The sequence below is a fragment of the Schistocerca americana genome, chromosome 1, assembly GCF_021461395.2.
Source record: "Schistocerca americana isolate TAMUIC-IGC-003095 chromosome 1, iqSchAmer2.1, whole genome shotgun sequence".
NCBI lineage: Eukaryota > Metazoa > Arthropoda > Insecta > Orthoptera > Acrididae > Schistocerca > Schistocerca americana.
This window is the reverse complement of record NC_060119.1, coordinates 162,625,107-162,642,551: the sequence shown is the minus strand read 5'-3', so window position 1 is coordinate 162,642,551 and position 17,445 is coordinate 162,625,107. Positions and strand designations below refer to the sequence as shown.

Here is a 17,445-nt window from a genome sequence, read left to right as displayed (position 1 = left end):
ATCTAAATCCAATCAAGATTATCCCCACGGATCCTCAACTGATAAACCTAGAACTCCTGGCCACGGCACTAGAGCCGGCATATTCAAAGCAGCACCATCCAGAACCTCACTGACTTCCTTCTTGCACGTATCGCGGCGGTCCGCGCTGCAAAAGGTGGTTATTAAGGCTTGTGGCAGGGAGTCACATTAATGTGATGGGACAGTGTATGTCTGGGTCGTCGAAAGGGCATTTGAAACGCCGCCCATCCGTACTTGGCTCCGCTAAGTAGATTCGATGCAATTCCCTACGCTGTGGGGGGCGAGCTTTTTCCTGTCCAGACAACAACTGCGCAGTCCATTTTTCTACCATTTTTCCGTAAAACCACATTTAAACAGCTTACATTCTCTTGTAGACTGATTTATTTATAGTTACAGTTTCACGTCACAACAAAAGTCCTCTTCTCACAAATATCTTCAGAAAAGTGCTACTAACACCTAAATATTTATTCGATGGTAACCATTTCTCTTTTTCAGAAACGCTTATCTCGCTATTGCAAATCTGCATTTTGTATCCTCTATTCTTCGGCGTTCGTCATTTATTTTGCTGCCCAGACAGCAACACATCTATTACTCTTAGGATCTCATTCCATAATCTCATTCCCTCAGCACCACATAAAATCCGAATACATTCCATTACCCTTCTTTTACTTTTACCTATCTTCATCTTATTGTTTCTTCCAGAACACTGTGAATTTCACGTAACTGCTCTTTCAGGACCTTTTCAGTCTTAGACAGAACTGCAATGTAATCTACAGATCTCAATGTTATTTATTCTCAATGAACTTTAATTTCCCTTCCAAATTTCCCTTTATATACATTACTACTTCCTGAATGTAAGATGGAATAACTTGCGAGACAGGCTGTAATTTTGCATCGTTCTGTTCTTAACCACTGCTTCGCTTTCAAGTCATTTGAATGTTATTTGCAGTTTGATTTCTGTGCCTGTTGCAGGTATATTCCTGGTAACTTCAGATTTTAGGCGTATTCCAGTCAACAGTGTCAGAAGGTTCCTCTTAATCGACAAAATAATTCTACAGGGGTTGTATAAAAATTTGGAAAGACCAAAAAAATTATACTTTACCTTGCCCAATACATTGTAGGAAGCCCGTTCGCATTCAGAACATCTTCCAGTCGTCTCTGAATGGATAATACAGATCCTGTAGGGTCTTCAAGGGAATTTTATAGCGTTCTGCCTGCTGTATAGTGATAAATTCACGTAACGATGATTGAGGTGAATAGCGATGACGCACTCTTCTCTACAGCGTAGATCAGGAAAGGTCAATAATATTGCAATCTAGTGACTGTGGCTGCCAGGGGAGAAGTCACAATTGATCATCGTGCTCACAAAACCACTCGTGGACGGTGCGAACTCTGTGAACAGTACCTGTGACCATTGGGGGAAAATATTATACTCTAGGATGGACCTGGTCAACCACAAAGAGTCGCATAATCCTTGGTAGTAATGTGGCCTTACAAAGCAACTGTGGGGTCCACGGAATATGGCTGTCCAAATAGTCACAGGACACCCACCATATTCACTCTTGTGACGTCAGATAGTTAGTAACAGTGTGAAACAAGACTCAAATGATTTTCTTCCATTTCTCCATAGCTCACGTTTTATCGCACGACGTTTCCTATCACTGGTTTATGCATCAGTGATAAGTGTTTCGGCAACCCAGCTCACCCTACTATTCCCTGCTTACTGAACTCCCTTCGTTTTGTTTTGGTAGTGATAGGGTTCGCGAGTGCGACATTCACTTCAGCAGTGACGTTAGCAGCTGTCGTCCTCTCATTTTTCTTCACAATACTCTACAATGACCGTCTGTCACGGTCAACCGACAAAAACTTCGCCTCGTGACTTAGCGGATGATACTTTTTCGCCTTCGTGTATGTGGTATAAATATTCTATACCGTGCTCTCTTGAACCACAGATGGGCGTCCTTGGTTACGGATTAACTAACCATAAGAGCACCATCAATTTGATGATATTCGAATGCACTTGCCTTCGACATGTCCATCCCTACTGTCTGAATGGTCAGCGCAACGGAATGTCATAACTAACGGCCCGGGTTCGATTCCCGGCTGGGTCGGAGAGTTTCTCCGCTCAGGGACTAGGAGTTGTGTTGTCCTTATTATCATCATCATTTCATCCCCATCGACACGCAAGTCGCCGAAGTGCCGTCAGCTCGAAAGACTCGCACCAGGCGAACGATCTACCCGACGGGAGGCCCTAGCCACACGGCATTTTCATTTTTACCTCCGACATAGCTACACAGAACATGTGACCACGACCGACACTTTCCACGTACTGAGGACGCTGCTAAGGTTCTGCTCGTGGTCAGATAAAACAGCGCAACATGCAGACTTGGCTACCATATGCATTTACGTTCAAGCATGCATTTCTCGCAATATTTTCATATTTCTGTCTAACTCCTGTGTAAGTCCAGGTCTGCATTTCTTCTGTCCATTGCCAGAATTTCCTTGTGTATTATTACTTTTTTTTTCAGAATTCAAAGTGATCTTTTCAGAGGTCGGCTTCTAACAACCTTTCCATTTTTATGTACATAATTTGTGTTAGTATGTATATTACCAGGTATAAATTGACAATATCAGTAATTTTGCGAATCCAGTTTGTTAACGCGCGGGGTAGCCGAGCGCTTTGTGGCGCCTTGCCACGGTAGGAGCGTGTCCACCCGTCGGAGATTCGAGTCCTCCTCGGACATGGGTGTGTGTGTGTTGTCCTTAGCGTAAGTTAAAGTTAGATTAAGTAGTGTGTAAGCCTAGGACCAGTGACCCCAGCAATTTGATCCCGTAGGAACTTACAACAATTTTTTTTCCAGTTTCTCGTTTGGCGACGTATGAAAATTTAAAATTCTATGCATCTTTCACTTTCACCTCGACCATAAAATTTTGCTGAAAAAACTGTGTTCCGGCGTGCGTATAGGGTTGAGTGATTGAATTACGTATTCTTTCAGTGGAATTATAAGGCTGAACATAAAGCCTATTACGGCTACTACCTTCACCCATTCCCTGCTCTTATTTTTTGTAACAGTTTTTTTTTCTTTTCAGTCCCATACGATTAGGTAGGAAGTGGGAAAAATTAGTTCCCAAGTACAGGGTGTACATAAAGTCCGGGAACACTTTCAATTACTTATTGCACAAGAACTAAACATTATATGGATGTCATACATATTGCGCCGGCCGGTGTGGCGGAGCGGTTCTAGACGCTACAGTCTGGAACCGCGCGACGGCAACGGTCGCAGGTTTGAATCCTGCCTCAGGCATGGATGTGTGTGATGTCCTTAGGTTAGTTAGGTTTAAGTAGTTCTAAGTTCTAGGGGACTGATGACCTCAGCAGTTAAGTCCCATAGTGCTCAGAGACATTTGAACCATTCTGACAATTGGAATAACACTTCAGATCATTCAAGGGAAATTTAAGATTTTACTCGCGTGAGCTTTCTATATTTCATAAAGAAAAAGAAAATGAATATTAAGGAAGTTCACAATTTACAAAATAATAAATCACAAAAGAGCTGAGAACGAAAGTATTTGATTAGTAATGGACTGTTGACATAAGGCTACCAGCTTGAGTGTAGCTCAAACATCCCTTGCTTCCTTCAGATCTAGAACATACGCAGGGTAATCATTAAAAGTGCATAACAACAAATCACACGCCAGAAGATCTTACTAAACCCTGTGAAACTTTCACTAAAAAACGCAATTTTGCATACTTTGGCACAGTAAGCCTGAATTTTATAAAAATTATAGCAACGTGAAATGGAAACAAACAATTTACATATTATTACGCTACACAGTAAGAGTTATAGCTTGTGATATCATTGCCTTCACAAAAGACTCCAAAACCGCACAGGCATATTCCAGTAGAGCGAACTGCTGATGCACGTAGAGGACTAAAAAAAAAAATGAGGAGAGCAGGGCAGCGTTGTACACAAGCAAAATTCAGTTTCGGTCAACGAACGAGGGCTGTCATGAATGACAACCAGCCCTTTAGTTAATGTAACAAAATATGCTCACAGTGGTCTGGATTAGCCCATCTTTGACTATAAATACCAACTTCATAACACCCACAGCGAAGGCAGCCGACAAGAGAAACGTGTCAAACCTGAAGACGCAAACCACCGCGGAGGCAGACACATGCAATAATTCTTCAGTTGTCAAAGCGCACAATTTTGTTTATAGGCTAATCCTTACGCGCAAGTTAATATCGGCACCACGACATCCACAACCGTGGCCACAAAATAAAAAAAATACTGACGCTGAAGATGCAAATCTGTGACCGTGAAGCCAGAGGGAAGAGTGTTTCTTCAGATATGATAGCTAAAATTTGCACAGCCATCGACAGAATGACGAACGGAATCTGTCAGTGGTGAGCGACGCCAGTTATTGTGCAGGAGAGAAGGTTAACATTCACATCAGGAAGTAGAACGCATGGGGTTAATTCAGATCGATGAGTGCCTATGCTCCCACTCACGAGATGCTCACTAACCCTTGGCTGGGAAACGAGTAGCACAGAGTTTTAATGAGGGGCATATTGTGTGCTCAGTTTACTGGGTATTATAAACGAAATATTTACTGTATACTCAAATCCGAAGAGCACTGTAGGGTCCGAGGAAAAGTATGAGGCTGTTTTCGGAAATAGTAATTCTGTACAGGCAGGCAGCTAAGGAAGGCCACCAAAAATTGATCCAGAACGAATAAATAAATGGAGCAGAGGGTTTTCCCAAATTATAGAAGACAATAACTCGAGTTTTCTGATGCGCACTAGTGATTTTTAGCATTTGTTGCTGAAACTGACAGCTCTTTAAATGAACATAGATATCTTTTGTTATAGCATTACATAGAACCTGCTAGGTGGACTTCAAGACATATGTTCGGAACTTAATAAAACAGTAACAAGACAACATCAAAATCGTTGTTCTGCCTTTGGGAGAAATGGTTTGGTGGGCGTATTTTCTCCTTCGCACTTATGCTTCTTGTTCTCGCGCTTGCACTCACATGAAGTCCGAAGTACTTTAAATTGGTATAAGCGACGTGCATAAGTAAATGCTATATATCTACATGATGCTTAATCTAAGGGTGCTTGCCTGAAGTATGCATCTGAGGCAACAGAAGTTATATGTTGTCAAAGATGTAACTAGCTAGTTAAGAGCCCTAGCGTCTATCACCAGTCGGATGTTGCCTGCAGGTGTCATTGGAGCTAACAGTGGGCTGTAATGTGGACTCCCAGATGGTTCTATAATGGGGTAAGATGGGTGGCCAAACAGATCATGAGGAGTTACTTTTAGGTGGCATTTCTATCCTTCTATTACTCATATTTTCTCCTCAGACACGTAGTTGTACTGTAGCAAAATACATACTTAACAAATCTGCGTGTTGATTCTTATTTAAATAATATGTTTCTGCTACAGTGTTTGTAATTTTCATGACTAAATTAAGGCCAGTTGCTGTGGGTTTTGTTTATGATCCTCCTTGCCTATGAATTCAGTTCTTCCTGCCCAAGCTTTGTTTTGACAAGTTCACATACTACCTTTCTTCTATCAGTTACAAATGTACTGTTTCCTCTGGAGAGGTCTATTTGTGTCTTACCAAGCACAATATCAAATCCGAGAGTACAGTCCACAATCAAGGAATTAGCTATTATGAATGTGCAAAATGTTGCTATACTTCATATTATCACAGGTATATGGGCCTGCTATTCACGTTCCTTAGTCTGATGCCAGTTGTTCTCAACAGGTGGCAATTACTAATAAGTGAGATGGGCACATCTATAGTCTCACTTACCATACTATACAGGCCATTGCATGTCATGCTCATTGCAGCCCCTTTGTCTAAAATAACGACAGTGGAAATATTTCCTATGTGTGTATTCACTGTGGCTGGTGATACAATGCTATTCATGCTATGAAAGTTCGAGGTGTTAGAGTATAATATTCCTCCCTAATGGCGCACCCATTGTCGGATCTTACTAACTGGATGGATTGTTGTCGGATTATACCCCATTCTTCGAGAAATCGTTCGGGGCTATGTGCCGCTGAAATCAGACTTTCTGATTGGAAACGGACTGTCGAATTCCGTTGTCCATCGCATTCTTGTCCTCACTCAGACCTTGGCACTTAAAGCTTGGACTATATTCCTTGGGTTGGTTTTTCCACTGAAGATTGTTATTCAGGTTGAGATAACCTGGTGATTGTACCCTGTATACTTTCTATGGTTAACTAATTTTTGTTGTGATTCCTGTTGCTATTATCACTGCTACAGGCTTCCCCGTTCATACTCTGCTGACTGTGGTGTTTAGCTTGATACGTTTTGCCAGCATTGCGATTCTTATGTTTAGCGTTGTTATATTTCTCATTCTGAAACGACACTTTCTAATCTTTGCATATTAGATCAAATCAATCTAAGACAGAATGAATTACTTTCTGTTAGATTCAGAAATGTTTTAGCAGTTCCTGGTGAATATGAATAGGCAACGTTGTTGCGACACCGGATTGTCCCAACACCTAGTGCCATTTAAATATTTTTCGAGGTATTTCTGGAGGCTCCTCTCCTACAACTGGAATTGTTTGCCATTGAAAACTTCTTTGCGTAATCGTTCTTGCACACCCACCAACCAGTATTTTGCCAGTAACGCTTTCTCGAACTTGTCATACGTTCAAGCAATATTCAGCTACTTCCATAGCCCATAGAACAGCTTCTCCTCGGATGAAGCCTGTTACGAATATAAGTCTCTGTGCATACGATCACAGTATATGTCCTTGAAATGCCTTTGTAGAAAAAACGGGATGCACGTTTTTCTTATCTGTCACGAAAACTGAAAATTGTCGATGTTTTATTAAGTTTTCCTCCATCATCATCAGCATCATCATCGTCATCATCATCATCATTGTAAAGAGTGGCGCCAATCCTGCATTATATGGCGAGCTGCTTGATACAACACCTGGCGCGTTTGTTGGTACACTTAACATTTTGCTCTGTGTCAGTTAGGAAAGATGGTCTTCCTCCAAATGCGGTGTCCTTGATCTGTCATCCTGAACGATATCCTTCAGTTTGACTAATTCTTTAATCTTTTCTCCGAACTGTTCACAGCCAGAGCTATGCCATAGGTGAAGGTCATTACTTAGTTTCTCATTTGCTTTTCGCAACTTACTATAGACCGGGGTGTCAGAACAATTTTGTACTTAAGTCATTTGCAGTCAAATCTAAAATTGCTTTGTGATTCTCAGCATCAGCCATGTGAAATTTGTTCATCTTTGGTCGACGTCTAAGGAGCAAATTCGTCCGCTAGCAAATTTCTCTTTAATTCAAACTCGTCGTTTATGATCCTATCTTTCTCAGCAGGAGATAATTTACTTTCACTGACACCTGGTGAACTGTCTCCAACAACTCCGTCTTTTTCTGTTTAACTTCTTCTTCAGTAGATAGTCTTTGTACCGTTTCTGGTATACCAGAAAGTGCTATTTTGGTTGTGGCTATCTCATCCAATAGCTCCTTACCTGATGAATCGTGTTTGGATGAAAGTTCATTAATGCCAGATGCAATAGCGTCTTGCTAGTTTGATATTTCATTATGCCAAATCATCGTGTGTTTTCGTAAATTCCCCGACATCTATAAGTACCATGGGCATCAGCGCGGATGCCGTTTCTAGCTTTCTGCATAAGGCGGCTAAAGGACTGGACGGCTGACTAGCGAACGCCACGTTGCCGTTTGTCTGTAGGATTGTTTCTGCTGTCATATCAGTGTTGGGATCCGTGTTTAAATTCTGAGTTGTGGTCTTTACCATCTAATTTGGTTAAAATTCCCAAAAGCAGCACTTATTCTCAAATGAACAATTAATTATAGCACTGAAATACTATTTATTGTCTCTGAGTAATACCTGGTATATCAGTAATTGATTCAGAAAAAAAAATCTCGAATCGCCTAGCTTGTTTGTTACGCTACACGATGTTACAGTCTCAAACTATTCAAAATCCTAACTACAGCGACACTACTAGCAAACTCATTTAAAATTACAGTGTAGAACTGTGAGATATTCTAACTGAACTAGACACAAGTAACTTTTTCAATTACATGCACTTGCTCCACTGACAGAATCTCCTTTTCTTGGCGTCCCGTTTTTGGACTTTTAACAACTTTTCCTCTACGCCTGGGTTGAAATTATTGCGTTTTCGTGAAGCATAAATTACATGCACTTAGTACACATACAATAAGCGATATATCAATTTTTCACGTTCTCGAGTGGAGACCAGCTATAGTGTGCATTTGCGTTAGCAGAACAGAATATGTGTATAGCATTGTATGCTGTTAGGCCTTAATGTAGGATTTCCTTATTAAATACGATTAGTGAAGTAGATCACCGACGAAAACTCTTATCCAAAGTACAGGTTCTACGTTGCTTAAAGAAAGTTATAATTAATGATTGTCAAAACTAAATATCCCCAGATAGAATAATAATACACAAGAGACTTCAAGGTTACCTCTGTTTTCTCTTTAGAGCTTTAACTATGTAGAACTCATTACATGATAAGTTGAATAACATCAGGATGAGTTTCGACAAATTATTTTCATGGACACGACAAGTCCACTTCAGTGATATTTTATTACCTCGTGACAAATAAAATATTCGTACCTTATTGAGACATGCAGTAACGTTAAAATGAAACATGAGCAAAATGGGCTTTTTCATACGTTTTGCTCCACTTTATTAAATCACGAAGTCAGTGAGTGGTTACGAGAAGTGGCAAAGAGCCCTCAAAACCACTGAACATAACAAATTTGGATCTGGCAAGTGCGCAAAATGCGCACTCGTAAACGATCCATTCCACAAGTATTATAACACACATGACAACGTAGTTTTATGAGGCGGCATTCTTGAATGAATATCTCCGAGTTCATTCCGCGTCAGATTTGTGATCAACCTAAAAGTTTCTACTACTTACTCTGTCGTCGTCTTCAGATGATTTTAGTAGTCTTTAGTTACTTCATTTATTTCTTAATGAACACACCGCTATTTGACTATATTGTTGTTTATTTAATTACGAGATGGGTTTAGGCCTTCTATGCAATTTTCAACTGACTGTGTTTATGTCATTAACATACATCGCAGAACATCAAGCTCAAAATTGGCCATAAATTAAGAAAAATATTTGCTCTCCACGAAATGAGAGATGTAAAATCATCATTTTGAAAAAGGTCAATAAATAATATTGGGAGAACGTCATATTTAGTAAAAACAGGCTTACGTAGTGTATAAAAGATCAACACACATTCTTGAGTCGTAACGACAGTGAAATCAAAGAGTGTGATCTGAACACATGTCCTTGAGTCGTAATGATAGTGAAAGCAGAGAGTACATACTCTTTGATTTCGAAACCATTGCGACTCAAGGACATGTGTTCCTCTTTTATATACTAACTAGATCTGTTTTTACTAAATACACAGTGCTTCGACTAGTATTTATTGATATTTTTACAAGATGATAATTTTACATCTGGCATTTCGTGGGGAGCCAATATGTTTCTTAATTTATAGCCAATTTTGAGCTTGATATCCTGCAATGTATATTAATGACATAAACTCACTCACGTGACACTAGTACAAACCTAGGTCGTAATTAAATAAACAATAATACAGTCAAATGTTTGTGTGTTCATTTAAAAATTCTTCTCTGTCTGTTGTTCAACAACAACAAAAATTGTTTATTTATTTCATTTAGCTGGCCAATTGTTTCTTCAGTCATACACATCAACATAATATCTGGTAGCAGTGGAACTTTCGTGACGTAGGTAAACAGAGTACCTAACGGCTTACTGTAATCTCGTGACGATGGCGACAGAGGAAGTCGTTGAGTTTGAATACAAAGCTGATAGGGAAATAACTTCTGGAAGCATTTATTCAAGATGGAATAAGTTCCGAAAACGAACAGTATCAGGTACACAACAATCAACCAATACGCGTAAACTCCTTCAAAGTCTTGTCGCTCTTCTATGGAAGAGCTAGACAGTGTCACGCAGGAGAACAATACACAGTTAGAAAAAGAAAAAAAGGATAGTGTTTTGACATAATTTTTCAGCTATAAACGTTAAATATTACTTGTACACGACAGAAAATACGTGATATTTTTTAAATCTTTGCGAAAACCACACCTAGACTCTTTTGCTTATCCTAAATGTGCCTGGGACGAGATAATTTAGCATAAGGAATGATGCTGGACGCATAACATACGGTAATTTCAATATGCAACAAAAGTGTGAGGTACAATTTGTAAAAAAAAAAAGCAATTGGAACCTGATATACGAAATACCGATTTTACTCTGAATGGCGGCGTGAGATGTCACTATTTTTATTGAAACGAGATCCAATGCGGATGTACCACGTTAGTTAGGCGCTGTTGTTACCTGACGATATCCGAATGGAAAACGTGAAGCTTACGTTTTGCACCAGTCGCACAACTGCATTCAATACGACGTTGCTGACTGTGAGGGCCATTGCATTTTATTGTATTGTATTGAACTGGGGAACTAGAAACGACGGAAAGGCTTTGTCCCCGACGTAGCCCACAGTGGTACAGAACCCAACAACAGGCTACAGCAGTCCACGTACCCCACCGTCGCCCCACATCGAACCCAGGGTTCTTGTGCGGTTCGGCCCCCAGTGGACACCTCCCCTCCCCGCCCCCCCCCCCCCCCTCCCCTGGGACGTCTAACACTAAACGGGTGTGGTTGTGTAATTATGGTGTACGAGGAGAAAGTGTTTGCGCAGCAATCGCCGACATAGTGCAACTGAGGCGGAATAAGGGGAACCAACCTGCATTCGCCTAGGCATATTGAAAACCGCCTTAAAAACCATCTACAGACTGACCGGCACACATGACCTAAACACTAATCCGCCGGACGGATTCGTGCAGGGTACCGGCACGCCTTCCCGCCCGGAAAGCTTTGCGTTAGATCGCACGGTTAACAGGGCGGGCGTGGGAGCCATAGTGTTCACACCCACACCTCGCTTAGTAATTAATAAAGCTTAATTTTAGCTGATGGAACGAGGTATAGACAATATTCATTTATTAACTTCTTTCACATCTAAATTTTTGTTTAACTGACAAGCAACATAGTGACACTAAATTCTTTTTATAAGAGTTCATATGCAATATGGCCTGAGGCGATGCATTCGAACAAGGTTGGCTTCAGGTAATATGGAGGTGGGTTGTCCTCATGTTACTTCAGGGAATATTATTCTCGCAGCAGATCCGGCCAGTGTGTTCTCGGGCTGCGGTGTTGTTGGTGGCATAGTTTCCGGACGAGCTGATTGCGGGGTTGACTCGACTTCTCGTAGAAGGCGCGAGCGGTTAGTCGGATTCTGTCCCACAGGTGCAGGATACACCTCTCTTTGAGTAGCAGAGCTAGTTGCATAACTTGGTTATGCACTCTCTGCAGCGGCCTTTCCGCACACCACAGCCGCGTATTCTAGCAGTGGTCTGACCAGTGTTATGTCTCGCGGACGGGTATAGAGCGCGGAGACGCATTACTCTGCTTTTACTGTCACGTATATGCTGAAACAATGTCAGCCTTTGGCCGAGGGTCACACCAGATATTTTGCGGCCTTCGTCCAAGGGATGAGGCCTCCCATGATGTTGACAGGCAGCAGATATGGTGGCAGGGTCCTTCTGGTAAAGACTACTGCCTGGCTCTGGGGGGGGGGGGGGGGGGGGCACTGTATTTATATCGCCACTTCGTCATCCAGGCTCCCTATGCGTCGCACCCGAGTTGTAACCGGCGTCTCATTGTCTCAACGTTCATGCTGCGGCTGAACACACACTATGTGATCAAAAGTATCCGGACACCCCTAAAAACATCTGCCACCTGCTGCCAGGTACTCCATATCAACGACCTCAGTAGTCATTAGACATGGTGAGAGAGCAGAATGAGGCGCTCCGCGGAACTTACTGACTTCGAACGTGGTCAGGTGATTGGGATTCATTTGTGTCATACGTCTCTACGCGAGATATCCACACTCCTAAACATCCATAGGTCCACAGATTCCGAGGTGATAGTGAAGTGGAACCTTGAAGCACAAAAGCGTACAGGCCGACCTCGTCTGTTGACTGACAGACTGCCGATAATTGAAGAGGGTCGTAAGGTGTAATAGGCAGTATTCTAACCAGACGACCACACAGGAATTCCAAACTGCATCACGATCCGCTGCAATTGCTGTGACAGTTAAGCGGGAGGATTTGATGGTCGAGCGGCTGCTCATAAGCCATCCATCACGCCGGTAAATGCCAAACGACGCCTCGCTTGATGTAAGGAGCGTAAACATTGGACGATCTAACAGTGGAATAAAGTTTTGTGGAGTGACGAATTCACGGTACACAACGTGGCGATCCGATGGCAAGGTGAACGTCATCTGCCAACATGTGAAGTGCCTACAGTAAAATTCGGAAACCGAGGTGTAGTGGTGTGGTTGTGTTTCTCATGGAGGGGCCCTGCACCCATTGTTTTTTTGCGTGGCACTATCACAGCACAGGCCTACACTGGTGTTTAAAGTATCTTTTTGCTTCCCACTGTTTAAGAGCAATTCGGGCATGGCCATTGTATCTTTGAACACGATCGAGCACCTGTTCATAATGCACGGCCTGTGGCGAAGTGGTTACACGACAGTAACATATCTGTAATGGACAGACCTGCACAGAGTCCTGACGTGAATCCTACAGAACACCTGTGGGGTGTTTTGGAACGCCTACTTCTTGCCAGACCTCATCGACCGACATCGGTACCTCTCCTCAGTGCAGCACTCCGTGAAGAATGGGCTGCCATTCCCCAAGAAACCTTCCACCTGCTGATTGAACGTATGACTGCGAGAATAGAAACTGTTGTCAAGGCTAAGGGTGGGCCAACACCATACTGAATTCCCGAATTATCGATGGAGGGCGGCACGAAGTTGTAAGTTGTTTTCAGCCAGGTGACCTGATACTTTTGATCACATAGTGTAGTAGTATCGTTGACATAAGGTGCCAATTCTACGCTCGCCAAACGCGGTGCATCTTCAGTGTACAGGAAGTACAGCAAGAGGCCGAGCACCGACCCTCACGGCACCCTTGCGGGTATCCCCAGCTATGTGGACGACCTGTCGTCGGCTCTCGTGCGGGAACTCCTCCCAGAGAGGTAGGAGCGAAGGACGACCCCCGTGTGATACTGGTATCTCGAGTACAGTCAGCTCACGAGGCCATCTTGCCGCACGGTGTCAAATGCCCTTGTCACATCGAGAATCGCCTCCCCAAGGTTGTTTCTTCTTTCACAGCAGCAGGCGAGAGGTGTGGTGGCCGCTCCGCATTCCAAACCGTCTTGTATGACACTCCATTAAGGGACGTGTTCAGCATCTTCACGTACAGCCCCTCGAACACATTCGATAGGGACAGAAACAAGCAGATTGGCCTGACGTGGGTCCTTGCCGATTTTCGAGTTAACCACCATTTCCGCATGTTTTTATGTGGAGGGATAAACCCCCGATCGAAGTATCTGATTGAAGATATCGGCTAGTGGCCGATGGACACCTCTGGTACGTTCTTCAGCTTGTGGTTGTTGACCCCATCACTGCCTACTGCTCACTTGGCGTTCAGAGACGGGAGTTGCGCAGCTACTTCTTCCTCTGCAATCGGTTGATTATCTTCTTCTGACCTGGCTGCCAGGGATGTGGGCAGCTGCTTCTAGAATCGGCAGATGTGATTCTCGTCCACAGTGTCGGTCTCCGTCTTGAAGTTGACCACAGTGTGTCGGTCAGCACGTTGGTGTTGGCATCTGACTCGCAAATGAAGTCTTGGCTGATGTGCAACAACGGGATGCGATGCCGGCGGCAATGCAGTATGCTTTTGAGAACCCTCTAGGCACTGCCGTCTTCAAGACAGAAAGGCTATTTATATCTTGTACAGAAAGCAGACGACAGTTGTGAGTCGAGGAGCTTAAAGGGAACAGTGGTTAAGAAGAGAGTGAGACAGGGTTCGTAGGCTGTCGCCGATGTTACTCAATCACTACACTGAGCTAGCAATGAAGGAAGGCAAAGAAAAATGTATTGTCGGACCTAAAATGCAGGGAGAAGAAATGAAAACTGAGGCTTCCGATGACATTGGAATTCTGTCAGAGGCAGAACTGAAATAGTAGTTGAACGGAATGACAGCTTCCTGAAATAATGATGTAAGATGAACATCGACAAAACCGAAACAAGAATAATAGAATGTAGTCTTATTAAATCAGGTGACGCTGACGGAATCATATTACAAAACGAGACACTTAAAGTAGTAGATTAATTTCGTTATCTGAGCAGCAGAATGTGTGATGATGGACAAAGTAGACAGGGTATAAGAGGTAGGTTGCCAATAACAAGAAAACGTTTCTGAAGAAAAGAAATTTCTTAACATCGAATATAGATTTAAGTATTAGTAAATTTTTCCTTAAAGCATTTGTATCTAGTGTAACCATTTGTGGAAGTGAAACATGGACAATAAACAGTTTAGAGACAAAAGGAGAATAGAAACTATCGGAATGTGGCGCTACAGGAGAATGCTGAAAATTAGGTGTGTAGATCACGTAATTAATGAGTAGGTACTGAATACAATTAGGGAGAAAAAAATTGTGGCTGCAAGAAGGTGTCGGTTGGTAGGACACGTTCTGCGACGCCAAGGTGTCACCAGCGTGCTGGAGGGTAGATGTGTGTGTGTGTATGTGGGGGGGGGGGGGGGGAAGAGGGGTAAAAACTGTAGAGAGAGACCAAGAGAGGAATACAGTAAGCAGATTCAGAAGGGTTTAAGTTGCAGCAGCTATTCTGAGATGGAGGATCGCACAGGATACAGCAGCATGGAGAGCTGAATCAAACCAGTCTTCAGACTGACGACTGAAGACCACAGCAGCAACAACAGCAACGAGCAAGTGTTACCGGGAATCACACTATCTGCCTCAAACAAAGTATATAGGGTGACACAGAACCACACCGACAAACTCCCATAGGTTGCTCAGGTACACCATCTTAGTATTTTCATATAAGGGAACCACCGTTCCCGGCGGCTCGTTACAGATATATTTCATTTCGTTTGGCTTCTTGCCCACACTTATCTACTGCACTGAAAAAAAAGGCCAACATTGAAAATGTCTACCGTATTTACTGTTTGTTTCCATTCTCCCCCGGTATCTGCTGTCGACAACAGCAATATCCTCTTGAATTCATTACACTCAGGTTTACGCTTCTTACTGCTCGGTTCTGTCTATGAGTTTGTTTTCCCGCAGTGTTAGTTATGCGTCAACAGTAGTACAAAGGATTACTGTGGCTAGGTTTACTTATGAAGAGTTGGCCGATATGCAGCACTTGTATGGCTTCACTGAACGTAATGGAAGAGGTGCAGAATGGCACTGTGCTGACCATTCGCCGCACAGACAGCAACCACATCACAGTATTTATTCAACTGATGGATTTTGAATTACTCTTTGTTGAGTTGTGTATTTTCATTATTGCATATTACAGGCCTCTTCACTGTTGCGAAGGTATTTTCCCAAAAACAAGGGTGATTGCGGTAACAAACTGAATGATTCTTAATTCATCATTAATCTGTAACCAGTCGCTGATGACCAAGTTTCCCTTACACCAAACTACTAGAGAGGTATCCGTGAACAACCTCTAGAAGTTTCTCGTTGAAATTCTGGTTCATTTTCTATAGCAGATTTTATCAGGTAGGCTATATGATAGGGTGTTCTTATATTTAATATTTCATTAATCATTTTGTTGACGTTACACGTAATTTAATAAAATCCTTAAGAGCTTTGCCTGTCATTGCAGACATCAGAAACTATGTGAGATATAGACTGGCATTCTGTGACTGTTCATTGACGTAAGCTGGTTGTGACATACGAACATTTGTGATCGACTAGGTCTCTAACCCGAATTTTCCGCTTATCGCGAGCGGTCGCACAACCACTTTCGCTGTCTGAGCACGCCAGCAATTCCGATCCAAAACTCCTTATGTAAAGTAGTCACAACCGTTATGCTCGCACAGTTTGTGCTTCTCGCACAAGGATACATATGTTATATCGCATTTTAGACCGTCGAGGTATAGATTCGTCATTGACCGTTATGTTATCGTCGAACCTGCTGCAACCGTCAGTGACAATGCATGTTCCTTTAGATACGCATGCATGTCTGAAGGGCATTGCATTGTGAAGACACATACAAGGTGTAAACACATTTTAAACATCAGTGGTGTATACAACACATATTGAAATGTAAAACAATCAGTAATGTAAATGTCTCCAGTTGTTAATAAATAGACTTTGAAAGCTATGTTGATCGTCAATAATCAATATTCTGCTTTTAAATTTCCTCCTCACTTATAATGAGAAGCAGAGAAAAGAGTCAGCCGATATGTGTTAAAAACTTCGCAGTAATGCTAAAGAAACCAGGAGTTGTCATTCGGCGTTAAGTGCATGTCACGCTGAACGTACGAATCCAGACACTCAAATTCTTATTTTTCTACGTCATTTTGCCTACTTTGTCAAAAATAGCGCACTCACCATGTAAATTAATCCGATCCAAATATCGAAATTTTGCATCGTAGCTGTAACGGGCAGTTAAATGAAAACGAGGCATATTGAAAAAGGTATGTTAACTCTTCATTATTTCGAAAGCAGTCACCATAACTGTGACACAAGACGCTCGATGTATGGGAAAAGTTTGCGGTTGCCTACAGAACCACGGTTTTACTCAGGCGTGCATCTCTTCGTCCGAGGCAAATCGGTAACCACGGTCATTTTTTCAGGGCTCCAAAAATATGGAAATCGCATGGGGAGATAACCTACCAACAAAATACTGGCACATATTTCTCTATGGCTGTTTCAAGTGAGCTACAAAAGTTTCACTGGGACGCCCTTATCCATCCTCCATACAATTCCGATCTCTCCCGGAGCGATTTTCATATTTTTGGAGCGCTGAAGAAACACATTCGTAGCTGTCGGTTTACTTCAGACGGAGATGCACACCTGAGTTGAATCGTGGTTCCGTAGGCATCTGCAAACACTTTTCCATCAGTGCACTGACCATGTTGTCTCACAGTTGAATGAATGTATTAAGAGTTACGGAGATTGCTTAAGAATTAATAAAGAGTTCACTTCCTTGTTTTCTTATGTCTCGTTTTCATTCGACTGCCCCTTATATACGAGGCCTGTTCAGAAAGTAAGCTCCGATTGATTGCCAAATTGAAACCACAGTGAACATCATAAATGTTTTACTTGTAACAATTAGCTACACCTTTCAGCTACTTCTCTACGTAGTCGCCGTTCTGACTTAGACTTTTGTCATAACGTTGTACCAACTTTTCAATAGCCTCATCATAGAAGGCAGCCGCCAGTGCTT

At 42.4% G+C, this 17,445-nt stretch overlaps 1 protein-coding gene across 1 annotated transcript in view; it reads left to right on the top strand.

Moving 5' to 3' along the window:
* Nucleotides 1–17,445, top strand: part of LOC124612631 (tensin-4-like) — a 77,235-nt gene that overhangs the window by 30,735 nt on the left and 29,055 nt on the right. The gene's annotated exons all lie outside the window — the stretch shown is intronic.